General features: G+C 36.6%; 1 long non-coding RNA gene across 2 annotated transcripts; it reads left to right on the top strand.

Annotated features, from left to right (window-relative positions):
* Positions 1–976: 976 nt before the first annotated feature.
* LOC113361230 lies at positions 977–3,348 on the top strand. Of its 2 annotated transcripts, none has more exons than XR_003365020.1 (4): positions 977–1,228; positions 1,713–1,761; positions 1,845–1,926; positions 2,826–3,348. It is a non-coding gene; the product is annotated as an uncharacterized LOC113361230 (long non-coding RNA). The 2 variants fall into 2 exon arrangements; XR_003365019.1 differs by having other exon boundaries at positions 1,584–1,761.
* Positions 3,349–11,303: the final 7,955 nt, after the last annotated feature.

The raw sequence follows: 11,303 nt of genomic DNA, 5'->3' as shown, positions 1-11,303 counted from the left end.
TTTAATTTAAAGTCTTAATGTGCTAATTTAGTGCCTCTTAAACCTGTTAAGTTATTACCTGTTCAGTTAGCAAAGAAAGATACATTGTCCTCCTGATGGTGTGTTTACATGTCACGTCTTTTCACTGTTAGCATTTTCATGTATTGTTTGCCATCATGATTAGTGGAAATATACGTGAATTAGATTATAACTACCAGTTGCTTGCCATTTTCATATACATGCAGTCAGCAACCCTGGAAAGTCTGAAGCTATCAGTTGATTTTGTGGATGCATAGCTGGAAAGTGTCGATGTTGTTCAGATGTTATGGAGACTGTGGATCTTTTGAATTACTAATCTTTATCTTTTGAATTGTGTTTAAGAATGTTATGAATTTGGATTGTGTATGGAATGGGAATGTATGTAGCCTGTAGGTAGGTTTGAAAATCTTTAAACCATGTTTTTTTTTTCTTAGATTTGAACTGTCAGTTTCCTGAAACTGACATAGCAGCCGGTTAACCGATAACCGCTGGAATAAACCGAAACCGGCTAGAACCATTAAGAAACCGAACCAATGGTTAATGGATTGGTTTGGTTCATATTTTAAGAAACCGATAGTATTGGTTTCGGTTTTGGTTTGGCTAAAAACCGAACCAAAACCGACCATGAACAGCCCTAACAATCATGGTTGGATATAAACATTGTGAGGTGACTCATCTCTTCATCAAGGAGATGTGGTGGTTGTGTCGGGGTCATTCGTGCTCGTCGGATTCGGCGATCCTGTGGCCTGGAAAGGCTGTTGGGGGAGGGGAAAAAAAGTACTTCGGGGACAAAGGTGACCGTATGATCGAAGATCCTGTGGCCATGATATATCTTAAGCGAGGGATATATCGTGTCCGTCCAGATCCTCGGGAGTAATTCGGGGCCTTCAGATTGTCTCTTTATTGTTTCTAACGCGGATAAACATGGGGTCTTCACTTCTTTTTTTCGTTGAAACGTTCTAACCCTGTCTCTGTGAAAACAATTCTACAGAAATCTTTGATCTTTATTCCTAAAAAGAAATCTTTGTTCCGTTCTCTGAAACAGATAAACCCTAAAAAATCACTTTTTCATTCTGCGATAGGGGAGACAGATCGAGAGATGGTTTCTCTTTCAGTAACAACGGCCATTCTTGATTAGAAGAAAAAAAAAGTGTTTGATTTTCTCTGTGAAGATTAGCGGTACGAAGGTTAAGAAGAAAGATGAAACTTGGTTAGTAAACACAAATTCTAGGGTTTGCTAAATTTTTAAGCTTTTATCTCCTGTTCTTAATTCTTCCATTTAATCTCAGTATGTGTTACTTCGGCTTCAATTGGTAAGGAGTAATGTTGGTGGTGATATTACAGAAGCAAATTGGTAGTGATGTTGTTGACGTATGCGTTTCTTATGGTGAATTGATTGTATAAAATTTGATTTTCGATTATATTTGTACTGCTGATGTGCAGTGTTTGATTGAAACCATTCAATTTCTTTACAATTAATTGAATTAGCGTTTGTGAATTGTGAATCTTATAGATAGATCGGTAGCTGTGATGGATGTTTTAGATGGCCTTTTTACTTTATGCAGGAAATTTGGGAGGAAAAGTTAACTTTATGCCCAGTTTTTGTTTCCAGGGAATGCAATCTCTTTAAAAAATCTTTATCCGCTAAAAGATGGCCGTTACACCGGTTACTGATAAGATTTTTTGGGTTGCAGTTACTAAAGCCTTGAGAAGGTGCAGTTTAATCAATGGTCCCTGTGCAAGGTATTTTATTTATTGTTTTTCGTTTTGATAATTGAGTGTATGGTGTGTTGACCACATCTACTGTTTTTGTTTATGATAATTAGAGATCACTACGCACAGTTGTAGCCCATGTATGCACCCTAATGAGCTTTGTTTCTAATCAAGCTGGGGACGAGCTGCATCAAGGTATGAACACTTATGTTTGCATGGGTTTTTGATAATCTGAGTTTCTTCTCAGTAAGAAGCTATATTGAACACAAAAACATCTCCATTAGACTAAGGAGTGAGTTATCTCTGTATTCTCTTTGTGATTTCCTTCACTTTTATTGGATTTTGTGCTTAAGATAATATATTGTGGAATTTATGTTGTACTGTTGGTACAAACATATCTTATTCTTAGTGCACTTTTCACTTTCACTAAAGATTCAGTTTTGCAAATCCGAGGTTCGTGTCTCTTTAAAACCTGTAAAGTACTTCCTCTATAGGCTAGAATAGATCTTTAGTGAAGTTTTAGACAGTCATAATATACAACACATATTTAATATAAAGACTGCATATGAAACTTTCTGATGACCTGTTTCTATGATTAAGTTGAACTTTTTTCTGATACTTAATCATCTTTTTTCTCCATAGAATCTCTGTCGTACATTGGGAATCTTTTAGGGACGGAGGGAAATTACTTGCTTCAATTGAATAGTTTCAGCAACATTGTGGTTGTACGAGAACTAAATTGCAATTTTGGAACCTATTATACCGTGGAGATACAATAGTAGGAAACAGACAATTAGATTGCGGTGAATATGTGAAAAAAAAATGCCTGAAAAGGTAGAGAGGGACAGTTAGGCTCCTTGGAGCCTTTACAACCTAGAATTATGCTGTTACTGCTCTCCTCATTCGGCTTAACGATTGTTCACTTACTTTATGAAGTTCATATAATTCCTTATTGCATAGAAGAACTGTCTGTCGTTCATTATAGAGCCTTGGATTTTACTAAAAGGAACCTACTAATCTCTTTTAGTATACACTGTGGTTTGCGTGCATTCGGTTACATAACACAATTCTAATTTTCTGCTGTTATGTTATAGGTTTTGAACTTGGTAACGGATGTTTAAAAGCATGAGTTAGCTGAAGTGCGAACTACAGCCTGCATTTGCATAAGAAGTGTTATTCGGTCAGTTAAGGTTCGAATAAGCAGTTTATATCTTAAAGTTCGATTTGGTCTCTGGTGATGTTTTTTCAAGGTTATAATTCAGAATCTCAGTGCAGGTCATTATTTCAACGAAATGACTGTGATTCCCTTGGTTCGTTCAGCTTTTAAATGATCCATGTAGTACGATTCTTTGCTAGGCAACTGCAACCTAATTCATTTACGAGAGAGAATGGTGCTATATAACTTGGCAGGTTTGTCATACGGTAGTAGTTGGTGAGGAATGTGACATTTGGTGCAAGAGTTGTAGAGATAATTCTCCCGACCTGGCGACACCTTCAGTCTTGCAACCAGGTTTTGTTCCTTATTTTGTGCATATCAGTGCGGAATAATGCAATTTTGTCGTCCAAAACCCTACCAGAAAAGCTATTTTGCACCCCTTCGACTCAGAGCTTCACAATTTTCCCGCCACCCAGCAATCACTAATTTTATCATCTGACATTAAATTTTTTCGACCACCGGGACCTACCCCACTATTATAAACAGCACCAACTAACACACCAATTTTAGCATCCTAAAAATTTTCTCGACCGCCTGGACCCACTATTATAGACAGTACCAACTAACACACTAATTTTAGCATCCGGCTTCAAATTTTGTCGACCGTTTGAGACCGTAGGTCCCGGCCCCCACTATAGATAGCACCAACAAACACACTAATTTTAGCACCTGACTTTGAATTTTGACAACTAACACACTAATTTTAGCATCTTTTTTTAAATTTTCTCGATGGTCCCGGCCCCCACTATTATAGACGGCACCAACTAACACTAATTTGACTTTAAATTTTGACAACTAACACACTAATTTTAGTATCTAACTTTAAATTTTCTCGATCACTGGGACCGTAGGTTCCGACCCTCCTTATTATAGACAACACCAACTAACACACTAATTTTAGCATCAGACTTTAAATTTTCTCGACCGTCGGGACCGCCCACACTATTATAGACAACACCAACTTTAGATATTGTTTAGTTATATTGTATTTTAAGCTATATAAGCTATATGCTCCCGACTAACTAAATATAGATTGACCAAACTAAGACACTAATTTAAATGTGACCAACTAAATATTGGGACCATTCTGCTATGACCCGACTAACTAAATATGTTCCCGACTATTATAAACAGGACTAACTAACACACTAATTTTAATATGGGCAGTATACCTGCGTTTAAATTTTCTCCATCGTCGGTGCCATAGGCCCCAGCCCCCTATCCAGCTACTATGGTCCAACTAATTAAAAACGCTACTGTGACACGACTAACTACCACACTATGATATGATACGACCGACTAAGTATTTGGGCACTACATCTGCCTTTAAATTTTCTCCCGACCCCTTATCTAGCTATTATGGTCCAACTAATTAAAAACACTACTATGACCCGACTAACTAGCAAAATATTGGACAACATGACCAACTAAACATTTGGACACTACACCTGCCTTTAAATTTTCTCTATCGCCGGGGCCACAGGCCCCGGCCCCCCTTATCCAGCTATTATGGTCCAACTAATTAAAAACGCTATTGTGACCAGACTAACTAACACACTATAATTTGGTACGACCAACTAAAAATTTGGGCACTACACCTGCCTTTAAATTTTCTCGACCGCCAGGGAAGTAGGCCCCGACCCCTATCTAGATACTATGGTCCAACTAATTAAACATGCTATTAGGGAGAATATTTTGATATTTTCGTAAAACGACAAATATACCAAACAAATGAAGAATAAACAAAATTCTAAAATGGTTGAGCCCCAACCGAACATGGAAAATCAACAAGAGGTTGAACGCCGGCCTGCGACCAGTCTAACAAAAACACTATAATATGATACGACCAACTAAATATATATGGGCGCTATATCTGTTATTAAATTTTCTCCACCGCCGGGGGCGTAGGCGCCGGCTTTCCGGCTACTATGATCAAACGAATTAAACTTGTTACTGTGACCAGACTAACTAAAGCACTATAATATGATACAACCAACTAAATATATATGGGAGCTATATCTGTTATTAAATTTTCTCCACCGCCGGGGCCGTCTTTCCGGCTACTATGATCAAGCGAATTAAACATGCTACTGTGACCAGACTAACTAAAACACTATAATATGATACGACCAACTAAATATATATGGGCGCTATATCTGTTATTAAATTTTCTCCAGCGCGGGGGCCATAGCCCCGACTTCCCGGCTAATATGATCAAACTAATTAAACACGTTATTGTGACCCGACTAACAAACACACTATAATATGACATGATCCAACTGAATATTGGGAATGTTCTTCTATGACCACAGACTAAAATTGCATGGGAAGATACCAACCGACCAAACAAATGAACAATAAACAGAACTCTAATGTTCAATTCTATTATTGTTTAGATATTAAATCTTTAATTAATATAAACTTCAGATATGGATTGATTAAGTAAATATTCATATTATAATTTTTAATTGGATTATATTATATTTTAAGCTTTATAAGTTTGGAACAACTTTTCGAAAAGCGACGAGAGGCTGAGCGCCGGCCGCAGGCCGACGTGATACCTAGTCTATATTATAAAAAGAAGTGTTGTCTGTCTTGGGTAATAGACGACCTTAGATTTCGATCATCCGGCGGCTGGGAATAATTGTTGGCAAGGTTTACGTCCGTCCGTCTGTCCTTGACATATTATCTTGAGAGATATTTACGTTCGTCTGTTCATGAGATAATATTTTTTCTAATTATTTGTTTTCAACGGCACAAATTACGCCCTGGCCGGACGTGCACAAACCTAAACATGGCTAACCTTACGGATTTGTTCCAAGTAGCTAACCATTATCACTGACTTCCTGGTTTCATAATATTTCATAATCTTTCGATCTCGGTTCCAATCAATTCCACGACCATCACTTTGTTTATGCTTCGGCCGCTGGGCACCCCTATTATAGGCCCAAAGCCCACTCAAATCTTGCCAATTATTTTGTCTATTTAACAGCACCTTGGTAATAAGATAGCAACAAACTCAATGGTGAAATAGATAGCCTTTTATTCTCATTGTGAACTGGGCATACAGGAAAAACTTTAAAATTGTGAATGCATGAGATAATAACCTTTCCTTGTGCACCTTTTACTCTTTGTGGTGGTGTTATGCTTTAGTGTCGTGGATTGATCACCGGCCTATGGCTTATGGCTTTTGAAACAAGTGGTGTGCCTGGGGAGAAAGATGACTTCGGTCATTTTGCAGGAGGTATCCTTAGTTTGTGAGACATATATCCGTCCGTCCATCGTGTATTATAAATTTTATTGTTTTGGACAACTGGAATTATGTCGTTGTTCGGGACAAGAGAAACTATAACATTTAATCAGAAGACCCTATAGATTTTGCCTTGGCCTGCCCCACCTGGTTACTATGACCCGATTAATTTAACACACTATTGTGAAATGACTAACTAACATGCTATAATATGACACGACCAACTAAATATCGGGACCGTTATGATATGACCGGACTAACTAAATATGCTCCCGACTATCATAGACGGACTAAAATTTGGATAGACGGACTAAAATATGGGAAGATAGACGGACTAAAATATGGGAAGATATTGGACGACCGACCAAACAATAAACAAAATTCTAAAAAGGGGGGTGATACCTAGTACATGTATAAGTCCTTATTCCTTGAACCAAAGTATGTGTACTTTGCTGCTCAGGAAAACCGGAACTAGAGTCCGCGTACTGTCGGAAGTTCTCATCCCGAGAATTTCTGCCGGAGTTTGTGAATTGAAAAAAACTTATTCCGGATACTTAAATCCGCGTACTTAAATTGGTTATTTTCTAAAAACGATTATTCGTGAACTTAAACTTATATAAACTAAGGAATGCAAGTTTGCAAACCGTGGCTATAAAGTTCATGAATTGATCAAATCGTTTTTGTTTCAATTGTGTCTATTATAAAGATCTAAGCAATTGAAAAACTCTCTAACTAGTTCATTTGAGTCATTTGAACTGGTTATGGTAAAGAAGAATATGGTTGATATGAAAGTGCTCATATGGCTAACCATTTGGTTAACTACTGTTGAACCAACTAGATGTATATGTTTGGGTACGATTACGCGAACATAGATAAACGTGCATTTCATATGTGTGTAACAAGCTAAGTTTCGATCTAACGGTTGAAAGATATTAGCTTGAATCTAATCAGGTTTTCATCTAGCGGTGAATATTGAATGCTTTGTTACTAAGCTAACATTGATTGCAGACCCTGATTTTAAAGACTATATAAGGGAGAACTCTAGCAACTGGGAAACCTAATCCCCACACCTCCTGTGTGATACTAGTTGTATTAGCTAGAGTCGATTCTCCTTTAACCTTAGGTTTCTGTCGAGACCCTGTAGGTTAACGACTTGAAGACTTCATTGGGATTGTGAAGCCAGATAGATACTACTTTCTTGTAGTTGTGTGATCTGATCTTGTTGTTTCTATTGTACTTAGTACAATCGTAAGATTGGCTTGAGATTGATTTCTCCGATAGGCAAGATATAAAAGTAATTACAAACACCTTCGTCTCATCGTTTGTGATTCCATAATATCTTCTTTCGCTAGTCGATTAAAGATTATTGTGAGGTGATTGATAATACTAGGCTGTTCTTCGGGAATATAAGTCCGGGTTATCAATTGGTTCCTGTTCACCTTGATTTATCAAAAGGCGGAACAAAAGCTCGTAGGTATTTCTGTGGGAGACAGATTTATCTATTACCGTAGACTTTTTTGTGTGGTACATATTTGTTTAATAAAGTCTTAGACTTTGGGTCGTATCAACTCTTAGTTGTGGGTGAGATCATCTAAGGGAATCAAGTGTGTAATATCCTGCTAGGATCAGAGACGTAAGGAGCGCAACTGTACCTTTGATCAATGTGATATTGATTGGGGTTCAACTACAGTCCAAAACGAAGTTAGTTTGTAGTAGGCTAGAGTCTGTAGCGGCTTAATACAGTGTGTGTTCAATCTGGACTAGGTCCCGAGGTTTTTCTGCATTTGCGGTTTCCTCGTTAACAAAACTTCTGGTGTCTGTGTTATTTCTTTTCCGTATTATATTTTGTTATATAATTGAAATGTCACAGGTTGTGCGTTGAATCGATCAATTAGGAAATCCAACCTTTGGTTGTTGATTGAAATTGATTGATCCTTGAACATTGGTCTTTGGTACCGTTCAAGTGATTTCTCTTGTATTCAATTAGACTCGCAGATTTCTATTTGTTTGAGTAAGTATTGAATCGAGAAAGAGAAATGTAACTCTTTGATATACTTTTATTAAGATTGAGTCTGATTGTCTAGTTGATTCTCTTAAAAGTATATTGGAGTTAGTCCATACAGATTACTAATCGAAATATCGGGTGTGGTTGTTAGACCCCCGCTTTTTCACATCTTTCGACAAATCATTCATCAACAACCGTAGAATAGCAACAAGATCAGATGTCCCCAAAACTCCACGAGTCATTAGATACGGAAGCGCCGACTACCAGATTTTATCCATCCAAGCCACCATGAGTAAGATCTCAAGATGTAACCCAGTCGAATGCATTAGGGTTTGTGAATTTAGGTTGATCCTAACATTAAACACATATTCTCTGTCTGTTTATTAGTGTTGTCATCACAAACGATTGCTCCACGGGATCCCTCTGCAAGGTCTCACGTTTCCTACATGTGTAGGAGGTGATCGACAATTACGGATTGGTCAATTCTCTACTAGCAATAAAATGACTAATCTAGTTCTGCACCCAAATAAATATAATAATCAATCATAAACCATACATATAGTAAAAATAAACGAGCAAACAAGCTTGATAACTAACAAAGCTTCACGTAAAAACATTAAATTTATCCCTAATCAAAAAAGGTTTAGATACTTATATTACAAAGAAGACAAGATGGAAAAGATGGTGGTTTACCCCTAAAGGGGTACACCCTAGGTTTATATGCGCAAGTGTAGTATGATAGGTAGAGATTATTCTTTGGAGAGCCTTAATGTCTTCTTTTATAGCTTTTAACGCTTGGCCCTCAAGTCTCCTTTCATTATAGGGTTTAAATTCCTTCAATAACCTTATTTCCTTGTTTTAGAAGTCAAAATACGTCCAGTGGGTTAGCCACAGTCGGCATGGGTGATTTCCAATGAGCCGTCTTTAAGGTCAATATAACTCTCAATCTTTGCCCCTAAAATTGCTCCAATCGCATTGTCGATTTCCTATGAGCAATGAAGGTTATTGGGGTCAAAAATGCATTTTTTCTGCCCGAAATAGTGTTACAGTTGGTATTTCTAGTACCAATGTTGATTGTGGTGCCGTAAAGCATTGTTTTTTCGCCTCGATTGTTTTGCCAGTAACTTCGTCGTCTGAACTCGGAATGACCTCATTAATTTTGCGTTCATTTTGTATTTTCGTTCTATGCAAGATGGTATTAACAACTCTTCGATTTGATTGAGTTGAATTTAGTCTTTGGCCCTTGTTCGTCAATAGTACTTCACTTCCTTGCCCATTTAAGCACTTTGTAGCTCCTTTTTGGATGATTCACCTAATATGACACATAAACTAGAAAGTAATCATAATAACAATTAAAACAAGACTAAGCTTGGGACTACAAGAAGTGTGTACCGAGAGTCTTGAAAGTGAAAGGTGAAATGACGAGGGTACCAAGTACACCACAATGTTTTTGATATTCAGACACACTTTGTGTGATTTAATATAGACATAAACTATTAAGAATATGGCAACCACAAGATGTATACTTGGTATATAGTATAAGTCGAAATTGAACCAAACTATGGGATCAAACTAAGCGTCTGATTAACGTACTAGTATATTTAATTTAATTATAAAGACAAATTAATATAATGTGGAAGTAAAGTAAATCACACGACACACTATAATGTTAACGAGGAAATCGCAAATGCAGAAAATTAACTATGAGACCTAGTCCAGTTTTGAATACTCTCAGAACTAAGCCGTTATACAAAGATTACAACCAACTTCATATAGTGGAGACCAAGTAAACTAACCCCACGTTACTTAGCTCCTTCAGTATCTCTACGCCTAATACCAGGTTGGTCTAGGAACGTGAATCCTAAGATAAAGTCTATTATCTTAATTCGTTCCACATATTGTGAAGGATTTTAGCACTCAACACCTTTGGTTGTATTCCGGCTAAGGACTAATCTATTTCATTTCCGCTCTAATCAATCTGAGGAATTAATTAGAGATAGGTTGAGTTACCAAGGTTCTTCCATTTAAAAAATTAAACTCTTTTGTATCGGTTAGATCAAGTAAGATCAGGATTACCGAAATAGTCAAATCTTAGTTCAAAAGCTATCTACTTTGGTTCTTGAAGAGAAACACCAAGTGATAGATTGTCGATCTATACAACAAGCTATAAAAGGTTTATCAAGATAAACGAGTTTGTCGGGTCCCAATCAATCAAGTGTGTAAAACGTACCACAAAGATCAGAATACCAATAATAAAATCTTCTAGTCTTCAGATTTTCAGTCTTCGAAGTACCTGCACAAACAACTTGATTCTACTTATGATCAATCAACACATAATGGAGTTTGTAATAATAGATGATCACAAATCTTATCTTCAGATCTAAAAAACAAATCTAAAATTGTTAATCCTTGAACTATTTCGAATGACCTTATATCAGAAAAGAAGGATCACATAATAAACAAACTAGATCTATCAAGGTTCAACTATTTAGTTAGTTAATCAAATCAATACTTGAAAACTAATATAACAATATGATTCTAGTTTCCCACCAACGGTACTTCTAGACGCTTCTTGATCCCAAAGAAGTCTTTAAATGAAATACACGTAAGAGATTTCACCTAATTAGGATACTCTCCTCTCCGATGAGTATTACGAGAATACTGCTAATGGGCTTCTTCACACTAAACTCGAAGTTTTGGGTGTTACAGGACAAGATTGTAAAGCTTCACTATCTATAATGACCAAGATATTTTTTACATCAAGGAATTACCAAACCGAAAATACAAAAGATATGCAATAAATGCTTATTTTCGGTTTTGTTAATATTCCAACTTTTGTCCAACTAATATACGAAATCTCTCTTGGATGATAACTCAATATTAGCTATCATAATAAATATACTTTACCAATATAAAAACCAGAGATATACTTTAAGTATTGGAAATTAAAGATATGTATATTCCAAATATCAAAAACATATTGTGGGATATATTTCGGTACGGGATATCACCTTGAGTATCAAGGAAAATACTTGAACATTAAGTAATAAACATATCTAGAAATGGAAACAAGTGAAGTTTGTATTATTAACCTCGAACAA

The sequence above is a fragment of the Papaver somniferum genome, chromosome 3 (genome assembly GCF_003573695.1).
Source record: "Papaver somniferum cultivar HN1 chromosome 3, ASM357369v1, whole genome shotgun sequence".
Lineage (NCBI taxonomy): Eukaryota > Viridiplantae > Streptophyta > Magnoliopsida > Ranunculales > Papaveraceae > Papaver > Papaver somniferum.
This window is presented reverse-complemented; position numbering and strand designations above follow the sequence as displayed.